We start from the raw sequence: 11896 nt of genomic DNA on the forward strand, positions 1-11896 counted from the left end.
CAGTGCTCAGGACAGCAGGCTTGCTTCTCCCCTCAAGAAGCAGAGGCTGTACAAGGCAGCTTTGCTGAACTGAAGGAGCAGTAGCTGCCTGAAGACCAGCACAGTTGGGTGCAAACAAGGTCCAGCCTGGCAATCAATGGGCAGCATTTGCACTGCTGCAAACTCTCCCTTGCTCTCTTGGTTCCCACTGCCACAAAAGCAATATGCTTAGCCATCATCAATTTCCTTTTAGATAGCCAACCGAGGAGCGGAAGTGGGCCTGGCCCTGCTGAGGGCTGGAGGGTGTGGGAAGTACCACTGTACTCCAGTGAGATAACTACTCAGGGGAGCCAGACAGGATCAACCAGGTGAGATCTGACGGCAAAGAACATCCCTATTCCCCATCCCTTCTTCCCTCACCACCAAACACCCCTGCCCTTTCTACATAGGAGACTAAAGAGTTGGCTTTTCCAGCAAATTCCTTGGGTTCTCAAGGTCATCCTAAGGCCTTGTGGGTTTTAGGTGGCTTCCATAGTACTACCATGGAACTCCCACAATGAACCCTCTCTGACAAGTCACTTGGTGTCTGGGTTGAGAAAGTAAGGGCAATTTCACAGACACTGAAATCCATCTCAAACCAGACAGATGCACCTAAACAGAGAGACAAAATGAAGGACAAGGGGATGCAGGAGCCAAAATGGCAAAACTGCTAAGCATGTGTATCTGAGAGCCTAATCGAGATGTGTGTGGCCCATGGGTTGAGTGTATTTGGGGTTCCACAGGAGGGAACAGAGCTTGGGAATCCAAGTGGGCAGCCCGAAGAAATGTGATGAGAAGTAAAACTACTTGCTGCAAGAATGCAAAAGCTGAAAGCTAAGACATTCAGGAGGCCACAATATGATAAGAGGGTCCCAGATTCCTCAGCCACAGAGCCTGGAAGTGACCTGACTATGTTACCTCTATTTCTCTGAGAAGCACCCCAAATGCCAAACAATCAGGACCCCCCCTACACACTCTCCACAATCCCCAGTGCAGAAGTTGTGGCACCATTAAAAGTGAATGAGGTAGTTCTGTGCACATGGACACAAAGGATGGTCCAAAACAAAGCAGGGGAAAGAAAGTCAAGTGCTTGGCCTGAGCCCCACTTTGGTAATAATAATACAGATGATCCTTGAATAACATAGTTTGAACTGTGTGAGTCCACTTATACACAGATTTTTTTCAATGAGTACTGTAAATAGCCCTGGCCTGTTGCTCAGTGGTTAGAGCATCGTCCCGCAGACCAAAGAGTCATGGGTTCGATTCCAGTCAAGGTGCCACGTGCCTCGGTTGTGGTTCGGTCCCTGGCCCTGGTTAGGGTCCTGCAGGAGGTGACCAACAGATGTGTCTCTCTCACATCGATGTTTCTCTCTCTCTCTCTCTCTCTCTCCCCTTCTCTCCCTCCCTCCCTCTCCCTGTCCTTCTCCCTCCTACTCTATCTGAAGATAAATGGAAAAATATCCTCGGGTAAGGATTAAAAAAAACATTTGTAACAAAAATTAATTAATTAATTAATTAAAAAAATTAAACCTGTAAATATATTTTCTCTTCTTTATGGTTTTCTTAATAACGTTTCCTTTTCTCTAGCTTATTATAACACAGTACATATAACACACATATTGATCAACTTATGTTATCAGTAAGGCTTCCCATCAATAACTACTAGTAGTTAAGTTTTAGAGGAGTAAAAGTTACGCATGGCACCTCAACCCCCCGCACTGTTTTAAGGATCAACAGTACTGTATACGCATGTTAATCCAAGCATAGAAGCCAACATACACCAAATTGCAGGCAGCAGCTAGCAGCTCTCTGGAGGTGTATGAAGGGGAACTTAACATTTTCCACATCAGAGATTTCTGGTGATTTTTTCCTGTGTGTGTGTGTGTTTGTTTTTACAATAACTGTCTATTACTTTTGTAATCAGATTTTTAGAAAACACTTAAAAAGTTTTTTAAAAATATTTTTTATTATTTTTATTTTTTTCAGAGATAAAGGGAGAGGTAGAAAGAGAAATATCGCCCTGGCCGGTTTGGCTCAGCGGTTAGAGCGTTGGCCTGCGGTACGGAGAGACCCAGGTTCGGTTCCCGCTAAGGGCACGTACTTCGGTTGCAGTTTGTCCCCGGCCCTGGTTGGTCGTGCGGGTGGCAGCCACTCGATGTGTCCCTTTCACGTCGATGTTTCTCTCTCTCTCTCTCCCTCCCACTCTATCTGTACAAAAAATGGAAAAATGCCCTCAGGTGAGGATAAAAAAAAAAAAGAGAAATATCAATGTGAGAGTGATACATCGATCAGCTGCCTCCTGCATGCCCCCACCTGGGAATTGAACTGGTGACCTACTAGTGCATGGGACGACGCTCAACCAACTAAGCCACACTGGCAGGGCTAAAAAACACTTTTCAAGGAAAAAAAACCTAGGTAAGAAAAATACCTGGGACATAAATACCCAGAAAAGATGCCCAAGAAGTACCTTTGTGGAAATAAGAAAGATGAAAGGGTATGAGGCTGCATTATTTTCAATCTACTTTCAACCTCATCAAAATTATTTAAAATAGAAACAGCTGTCGCCATTCAAATGCAGAACCAGACTGCTGGAGGATTAAAAGTCTAGTTTCTTCTTTCTTAACACCCTTGCTTTTTGTCTTATAAATAAAAAAGGACCTGGTGGACAGGCATTGGGGTAGGACAGGCTGCTAATAGGCAATCTGGACCTTCTAATATCTGCTTGCTGGGATTAAGGGTTTTTTTTTCCCCACCTTACCGGAAAAACAGCATTATACTTCAGGTTGGTCCAGGATCTCTGCTATGTTTTTGAGGGGGGGTGTAGAGAAATTTGTTCACAGACACATTTCATTAGCAGATACAACACTACAGTCAAGTCATAGCAGGGTGCTCATACCATTAGTGGCAGCTGGTTAAAACCAGCCCCATTCCTTACATCCAAAATACAAAACATTTCCCTCCTAATATATCTACTAACCAAAAGCGTCCACACCTGACCTGATGGTGTGAGGTGCTCTAGTCCATGAACCTGGAAGGATGTAAAGGGGCAGGGCATCTCTGGTCTTAGAGACCCTGTCAAAATGGCTTATTCCAGAGATTGTGCTTCTCCATCACTGTGTGTCCAGTAGCACTTTCCTTGCAATAAAATTAAGTAGCAAAACCTTGCCCTGCATTTAAAAAGGAATACATTTCAGAAAGGAAGTCACATCATGATCAATGACAATATCTTTTCTGTTCTACCTAAAAGGAAGGCATGCCGAATTGTTAACGAATATATTATTATTATTAATTCTCACCTCAGGATATCTTTCCATTGATTTCAGAGAGGAAAGAGAGAAGGGGGGAGGGGAAAAGAGAGGGAGAAAGAGAAGGGGGGAAAGATGGGAGAGAGAGAGAGAGAGAGAGAGAGAAACATTGATTTGAGAGAGAAACATCAATCAATTACCTTCCACATGCACTGACAGGGGATCAAACTCACAACCTGGGCATGTGTCCTGACCAGGAATCAAACCTGCCACCTCTCAGTGTACAGGATGATGCTCCAACCAACTGATCCACACTGGCCAAGGCCCAAGTATTTTTTTTAGCACTTGGAATTATTTATCATTTTATTCATTGGAATCCACCCATTCCCACTTAAAACATTTTTTCATTCACTTGAAAATCACTGAAGAGCACCTCCCCATATACAACACGCCAGAAGACATGACAACCAGGTTGGTTTTCTGCCCTGAGAGTTTACACTCTAATCTGTCAGAGTTGGTGTCTATACTTCAAGAAGACAAACACTATCCTATCTATCCACTAGATGTGTGTTTTATAAACTCTTTTGACCATAACCCAGAGTCATGACTTGGCCCAATACAAACATACATCAAGTAATTGCAATAAGCTTTACAAATCTCTCATGACTCTGCTCCTGTTAAGGCTAGTCAAGTGTAGATGGATGTCATGACTCACTGCCAGGGTCTGTTATGGCTTGCTATATACTCAACATGGAGTAAGACACATGATCTGTGGAGAGGGCTGGAGGGAAGTCCCCCCAAAAAGAAGCTCAGAACATGCAAAAGTAGGTGGGGAGGAGTGGCACCCATACATGCTGAGTATCACTTGGAACAGGTCCTCCTAGCCACCCCAATACCAACTGACCTTGGGCTAACCAGGGTTCTAGGCTTTGGGCCTCCAGCAGAAACAGTCCCTGTCTGATGGGACTGATAACTAAATGACAGAGACAAACACATAAATAAATATAACATGTCACATGGGGGTGGAAAGCACTATAAAAAAAATAATGAAGCGGAGTTAACACTCAAGCTGATAGCAGGTGCTCTTTCAATCATAGTGGCCAAAGATGGTCTCAGTAATGGGGACATATCTGAGCTGAAAGTAAAGTAAAATGGGAACCACATGGCTCTCTATGGACAGAGGGACCAATAAGTGCATAGGCCCTGGGATGGGATCTTGCTGGAGTGGATGGAGCAGGTGGCAGGGGTGTGTCAGATGAGGTCAGAGATTGGTGGGGAAGGTAGATCACAGGCCTTGAGGGCAATGGTGAGGAGGTAGGGGTCTACTCTAGGTGGAATGGGAAACCACTGGAATGCTGACAGGGCAGTGACACAATCTGATGTTTTTAGACAGTGGTTCTCAACCTTCCTAATGTCACGACCCTTTAATACAATTCCTCATGTTGTAGTGACCCCCAAAAATAAAGTTATTTTCATTGCTACTTCATAACTGTAATTTCGCTACTGTTATGTCTTAGGTGACCTCTGTAAAAGAGTCGTTCGACCCCCAAGGTGGCGACCCATAGGTTGAGAACCGCTGTTTTAGAAGATTTCCCTGATCATGCTGATGGAATAGATGTGGGAGTGAGAGGAGTTAAGAATGACCAAGGTGACCAGCAGGACCTCAGCTAGCACATGACATTTGAAATATAAAAGGCTTCCCTTGCCCTGGCTTGTATGGCTCGGCGGTTAGAGCACTGACCTATGGACCAGAGAGTCCCGGGTTCAGTTCCTGCTAAGAGCAGGTACCTTGGTTGCAGTTTGTCCCTGGCCCCAGTTGGGGTCATGTGGGTGTCAACCACTCGATGTGTCTTTCTCACATTGATGGCTCTCTCTCTCTCTTCCTCCCTTTCCCTCTCCCTCTATCTGAAGACAAAGGCAGAATGTTCTCGGGTGAGGACAAATTAAAAAATAAATAAAAGGCTCCCCTTACTTGGGACTGCCTAGCCCTGAAGCCAAGCTTAGCAAAGCCCAGTTGGAATGGATTTCAGCCCCAACTCACATCCCCTTGGTTCAGTACTGACAACTGAGGAGGTAATGGGAGGAACAGGGGATTGCATGCTCAGAGAGGTTAAGTTATTTGCCCAAAGTCAAGCCGGGAGTACAGTCCTGCCTAAAGTCTGTCTGACTGCAAGGTCTGAGTACCTGATTCAGGCTGAGGATCAGAAGGTACAAGAGAAAGAGAGCCTGGAAGTGTGGAGTGCAGGCAAAGAGAAGCTCCCTGACAGGCAGCTTGGGGTATTCTGGGGAGACGGGCATGGGTGCTCAGTAAGCCAGCAGTCCAGGCTGTGGTCAGAAACACACTTGGTGGTCACCAGGGCCAGATGCAGCCCCCTGGGTATACCAAGCAGCTCGCTGTGCTTCAGCATCACCATGATGACAGTGAGACCACACACTGTTTCACTTTACTGGGACTCTCAGGGCAAGTCAGAGTGTCACACATCAACTTGCCACCTCAAGTCTCTCACTGTTAACAGGTGAAGCAGCAACTGCCATGCAGCCACCTGCTTCCTGAGTTAGTGGGGTGCAACCTGCAGGTTAAAAGAGAATTTAAACCAGTTCAAGGAACCATTTTAAAGGCCACTGCTACTAAAAACAGCGTCAAGCCCTGGCCAGTTTGGCTCAACAGTTAAACCATCAGCCCACGGACTAAAGGATCACAGGTTTGATTCTGGTCAAGGGTACGTATCTGGGTTGCAGGTTCGATCCCAGGCCTCAGTCTGGGCACATGTGGGAGGCAACCAATCTTTGTGTCTCTCTCACATTATTTCTCTCTCTCTCCCGCCCTCTCTTCCACTCTATCTAAAAATCAATGGAAAAACATCCTCGGGTGAGGATTCACACACACACACACACACACACACACACACGCAAAAAATAAAAACAGGGTCAATCCTCCTTTACCACACTCACGGCTGGTGAACTTCACACTAAGCAAAACACTAAGACTGTTTCCAGTGACAAGTGTCCATGTGCAAAAACAAAAACATATCCCTTTAGCAAAGTAAACAAGTCCCAATGTGAAGCTCTGGAAACTACTTGGGGGTGCAAAGACCCGGAAGGGGCCAGGGCACTTTATGCCCACTACTAACATGTACTGTACCTGTTTTCTAAAGAAAGCCCCTACCCTGACAGAACCAGAAGGAAATCAAAGCATCTGCTCCTTTTTCTCTGCCCTGAGAAATCTGATCTCCCCAGAAACCCGGCTACACCTAGTGCTTCCCCTTCCTATCCACATAGGAAGATGACTATGGGCAGAATTTCATTTCTCATGCCCATCAAATCTACATCCTGAAAAATTAACAGCAGCAGCATGCAACTAACAGAAAACTCCAAGACATCACTGATCATATTCATGAACCTAATACTTCTCTGGGATGCTATGTATAAGGTCGACGGCAAGGGCAGTTCTCCATTTGGCTTCAGACTGGATTCTGATGTGTTTCCCCTCAGACATTTTCCCCCATATTCCAGCAGCTGTTACTTTCTTTTTTTTTTTTTAATCCTCACCTGAGGATATTTTTCCATTGATAGTCAGATAGAGTAGGGGGGGGCGGAAGGGAGAGAGAGAAACACTGACAGGAGAGGGACACATCGACTGGTTGCCTCCCAACCAGGGCCAAGGACAAACCACAACTGAGGTACGTGCCCTTGACTGAACTCGAACCCGTGACTCATTGGTCCGAGGGCCGCCACTCCACCACTGAGCCAAACCAGCCAGGGTTGTTGTTACTTCCCTTTTATAGTAGGTTTTCCACATCCCTTTAATTGTATTTTTTAAATATGTTTTTATTGATTTTTTTTTTTTGAGAGAGAAGAAGGGAGAGAGAGAAACATCGATGTGAGATACATGGATTGGCTGCCTCCTGCATGTCCCTCACTGGGGATCGAGCCTGCAACCCAGGCATATACCCTGACTGGGAATCAAACTGGGACCTCTCAGTTCATGGGATGATGCTCAGTCCACTGAGCCATACCAGACAGACAAATTCTAATTTAAAAAAAAAAACTTCAATTTGCTCTGCAGTGTTCCAGTCATTGTTACAGTTATAAGAAAATATGTGAATGAACAATAAATGTTTGCTGTTTCTCAAAAGCCATGCCACCAAACAGGCTTCCTCCTTTCCAATGCCTCATGGTGAAATGGAAAAGCATACCATTTGTAAGTATTAAGGAAAAATGGAGAAGTCTATTCCTTCATTACAACCCTGAAATCATATAGAATAATTACAATCAGACAAAAATATATTCTGCATCCACCAAGATGTTGTAGAAATCCTAATAAATGACAACAGCTACCAATTGTTTAGCACTATGCATCAGGCACCCTTCTAAGCAACTTACATTTGTCATTTTGTAGTTGTTTAGTCCTAAGGAGAGAGAGATGGTAAACCAGAACAGGGCCCTTGTCTGCCTGCTCCTGGCTGAATTGCCAGCCCCCAGCAGTGCCTGGCTCATGGCAGACACTCAAGGCACGTTTGTTCGCTATGTGAATGGCGAATGAGTGGTTGGGCCGCTTCTTGTACAACTCCCATTCACACTGCGTTGTGTCTGTGGCTTGTGTGAATGGGACCCCCTAGAGCCACTTCTTGCACAACGCCAGGGGGCGCCATTCACATTGTGTTCAGTCTATTGTTAATGCGAATGGGTCCCTCTGTGCATGGCAGCCGAGGGATGATGACTGAGGCCAAAATCAGCTGGCACATCTGAGGATTTACTGTGTGCCAGGCACTGTCATGTCCACTTCTCTGAGGCACTGAGGAAAGTGGCAAAGCCAGGAGTCAAACCCAAGGTGGCTGACGGGAGAGCCTCTGGTGAAGAAGTACACATGAATGTGTTTCTTCACCAGTAGAATGTTGTTCTCACCAGACATTCACCCCAAATATCTAACTCTTCCCACCCTCTCACATATGCTCTGGGGTTACCTCCCAGTATTTTGAGGGTCCGCAAGACGTGGCAGAGGTATGTAAATAAAAATGTGTATGCTTGCTTTTCACAGAAAAAGTTAAGAGACCACGCACTGATGATGTCACAGCTCTGACATCATCTCCCAGCCCTGACTCCAAAACCTGCAAGATCAAAAATCTCCTAAAGAGTTGAACACAAAATTATTTTAGGTAGCACATGGAGAAACACTTGTTATTTTCACATTATGTATGCATTAATTTGAAAGCAAGTCAGGAAAATATATAACCACTCATATGCCAGGCACTGAACTGTGTTAAACAGATACCCATTTTATTTCATTCAAACCTCACAACCACTGTTTGAGGTGGCATCGCTGTCATACTCGTTTCACAAGTGGGGAAACCCACTGGTAAGTGCCTTGCTTGAGATCAAATTAAGATTTTTGAGAGCTGGATGTGAATCTAGGAGGTCTGTTTCCAGAACCAGCACTCCTCATCAACATCCCATGCTAACTACCACACCACACTCACCTTCCCAGAATGAGGTTTGGGAAACAATGGTCTGGAAAGTTAAAACCCAACAACAGCAACAGATGTTTATTGCTTACAACCATCTCGGTCCTGTGCCAAGCACTTCACACACAGGTTCCCTCAATCCTCCCAAGGGCCCTTTATTCATTTCACAAATGTTCACTAAGGGCCTACCATGTGCCAGGCCCAGGGAACTGTGGGAGATTAAACCCCTGCTCTGATGGCCCTCTGAAAACGGATGTGTAATTACAAACTGGGATTAGATTAACTTCTACACAGGAGAGTATCGAGACAATGTGCCAGTGTAGCAGAGGGAACAATGACTGTTACAGGGCAGTCAAAATCCAAGACTGGACATCCTCCCTGATTCTGAGTAAAAAACTCCTCTTCCACGCAATGTTCCTAATCTCTGGCCGAACCACTCTCCTGGACATCCGCTGCGTTCCTCTCACAGAGTTGTGAGAATTAATTGATAGGCCAAGAGGAGTTGTTCCCACACTTACTACCTGTAACCCTAAAGATTGGAGAGGGTCCTCCCAACCATCTGAAACCCAGTAGGGACTCAGATTTGCTGAACAATGAAGAAGAAGATTGGACCAAACAGTAACAGTGCTTCCACTTGCCAGGAACCATTTTACAGGCTTTCACCCAGCTCCCTTTGTAACATTATACCCATTTCACAAAGGAGGAAACTAAGAGGTTCAGAGAGATTAAACTATCTGCTTAAAGTCACACAGCTAAATGACCAAGAAAGTGCCAGGATTCAAACACTAATCTGGTCTGTCAACTCAAACTGAAAACTTGTTTCAAATTCCTGGGAAGTGGCTCTTGTACTTATCCCCTACTTTCCCAAGAATTCACCAGGCGGGGATCAAATTCGATGTCTTCAAAATAGGTACAAAACACCCTCTCGAAAGGTCCATGTTTCAAATAAAAACCTTAATCTGTTCAATCAACTGGCAGGAAAGGAAAAGGATGCAAAACAAAAACAATGCTTTCAAAAGCAGTTTCCCCAGTCCTACCCCACTTGCTGCCGACCCCACCACCACTCAGGACAAACAAGCTGAAGTCACTACTTGCATGAGATGGGGGGGAGTTATTTATCTTTCCTTTAAAATCTAGAATATTTTATTTTCAAAATAAAATCTTAGGTCATCTAACCCAAGAGGGCTATGAATGCTCGAGTCCAGGCGACACCGCACACATCAGGGGTTTTCCCGACTGAGCCGCGACTGCAACCTCGCCAAAAACGCAATATTCCGGGTCGGACCCGTTATAATGTAACCAGAAAAGCTCCGATGCCTGGCTTTTGTTGCAGCCGTGGCGGAGACCGCGGTCTGGGCCGGACCCCTCGACCGCCGAGGGGGCGACAAGCATTGTCCCGCGAACCCGGCGAGAGCGCGCGCGGCCTCCACGCGGCACCGGCCCCCACCCCGTCAGCCCGCAGATATTGTAGCCACTACGGCCTCTCTACACTGTACCTTTACCCGAGAGCGCGGTGCCGGCCGGGCTTCTTGACCCTCGGGCGCCGCCGTACCCCGGCCCGGCTCCCGGCGCCAGCAGCCCCCTCCCCCCTCGGCGCCCCGGCTCCATTCAAACCGTCCTCCCAACCCCGCGCCGCTCCCTAGGAGGCCCGCGTTCCTTACCGGGAGCCGCCTGCACCGTCGCTTTCCTGGCGCCGCCCCCGTCCCTCCGCGCTGGGCCGGGGGCTGAGTGGGCGTCTCGCTTCTCCCCACGAAACAAAGAAGCCGCCGCCGCCGCCACCAAGCGAGGTTAAGCCTCGTGCGCGCGCCCGACTTGGCCTCCCCCAACCCCACACACAAACGCCGCCCGCGCCCCCGCGCCCCCGCGCCGCGCGCACTCGCCTACTCCCCTACCCCCCCTCACGGACGGCTTCTCCAACTTCCGCCGCCCATCCGGCCTGTGCGCGCACCCGTCCGCTCTTCCGCTCCCAGCGCGCATGCGCGTCCGCCGGCGCCCAGAGAAGGTAGGTGGAGCCAGGGAAAGCACAAGCGATCGACGCACCTCCCACCTCTGTCGAGGACCGTCCTGCGCCAACGTACTGGGATCTTCGTCTTCCGGCGCCGAGCGTCTACACGCCGCCGAGCATGCGCAGAGTGAACACCACTGCGGCAGTGTTGATGGCGGCAGCGGTGATGGCGGTGATGGCGGTGATGGCGGCGGCGGCGGCGGCGGCGGCGGCGGCGGCGGGAAGTTGGGGGATGGGACGGGGAGGTGGTGGTGGTTGCGGCGAATGGATTGTAAGGGGCCCTGAGACTCGAAAGTGAGATCCGGAGGCCCTGGGTGAAGCTGGACTGAAGTTGAACAGAGTCGGCCAAGCGTGGGCCTGGGAATCGCTTTCATCTCTGGTCGGGAGATGGTGGGTCCTGTTCGGCGGGGCCAAGGGGGCCTCGACCCTGGCTGCTTTTTCTGCTAAGCCTACCTAGAGCTAGTAATTAGTTGAGAAAATATTTATTGATCCTTTACTGTGTCCCAGAAGCAGATGTTGCGGCATGGGGCAGAAATCTCAGCCGCTGTGGTGCTCACGGTCCAGTGGGGGAGGCAGGCGAGAGGCAAGAGATGGAGGCATGGTGGATCGTGGAAATTTTACATAGGGAAGGCCTCACCGCGAGTCAAGACATGAAAGCAGTGAAGGGCCAGAACCTCTGGGCGCCCCCGTCTCCAGGACCCACCTCATTTAGTCCCCCAACTGAACAAGCGTTCCCCAAGGTCAGGTTCCACAGCCTGTGACTGTCTCTACCCTTGCCTCTTTCAGGCCTTACCCTTCCTCATTTTTCAAGTGTCAATTGACTCACCACCTCAAGCCTCGTCTTCTTTTGGACCCAGCCTCCTTTTTCTCTCATATTTCTTTGGTGCCCTCTTTTTTTGTTTGTCTCCCTGCCCTCAGTTTAAATGTCAAAGATGTTCATTTTCGTCACTAGTGACTACCCAGCATCTAGTGTGTTCCCCTCCTTTGCCACATACAAATACTTTATTTTTAAAATATATTTTTCTTGCCCTGGCCGGTTTGGCTCAGCGGTTGGAGCGTTGGCCCGCGGACCAGAGAGTCCCAGGTTCGGTTCCCGCTAAGGGCATGTACCTCGGTTGTAGTTTGTCCCCGGCCCCGGTTGGGGAAGTGTGGGTGGCAACCAGTCT

The 11896-nt window shown here is 48.0% G+C and overlaps 1 protein-coding gene across 5 annotated transcripts in view; it reads right to left on the bottom strand.

Moving 5' to 3' along the window:
- Positions 1 to 10544, bottom strand: part of SMARCA4 (SWI/SNF related, matrix associated, actin dependent regulator of chromatin, subfamily a, member 4) — an 88725-nt gene extending 78181 nt beyond the window's left edge. For 2 of the 5 annotated variants that reach the window (XM_036242092.1, XM_036242091.1), the window contains exon 1: positions 10387 to 10528. The gene's annotated coding sequence lies outside the window, so the exon portion shown is untranslated. Of the gene's footprint in view, positions 1 to 10386 lie in introns of all 5 variants that reach the window. The other 3 variants (XM_036242088.1, XM_036242089.1, XM_036242090.1) reach the window with 3 other exon arrangements.
- Positions 10545 to 11896: the final 1352 nt, after the last annotated feature.

The sequence above is a fragment of the Molossus molossus genome, unplaced genomic scaffold (assembly GCF_014108415.1).
Source record: "Molossus molossus isolate mMolMol1 unplaced genomic scaffold, mMolMol1.p scaffold_m16_p_4, whole genome shotgun sequence".
Taxonomy (NCBI): domain Eukaryota; kingdom Metazoa; phylum Chordata; class Mammalia; order Chiroptera; family Molossidae; genus Molossus; species Molossus molossus.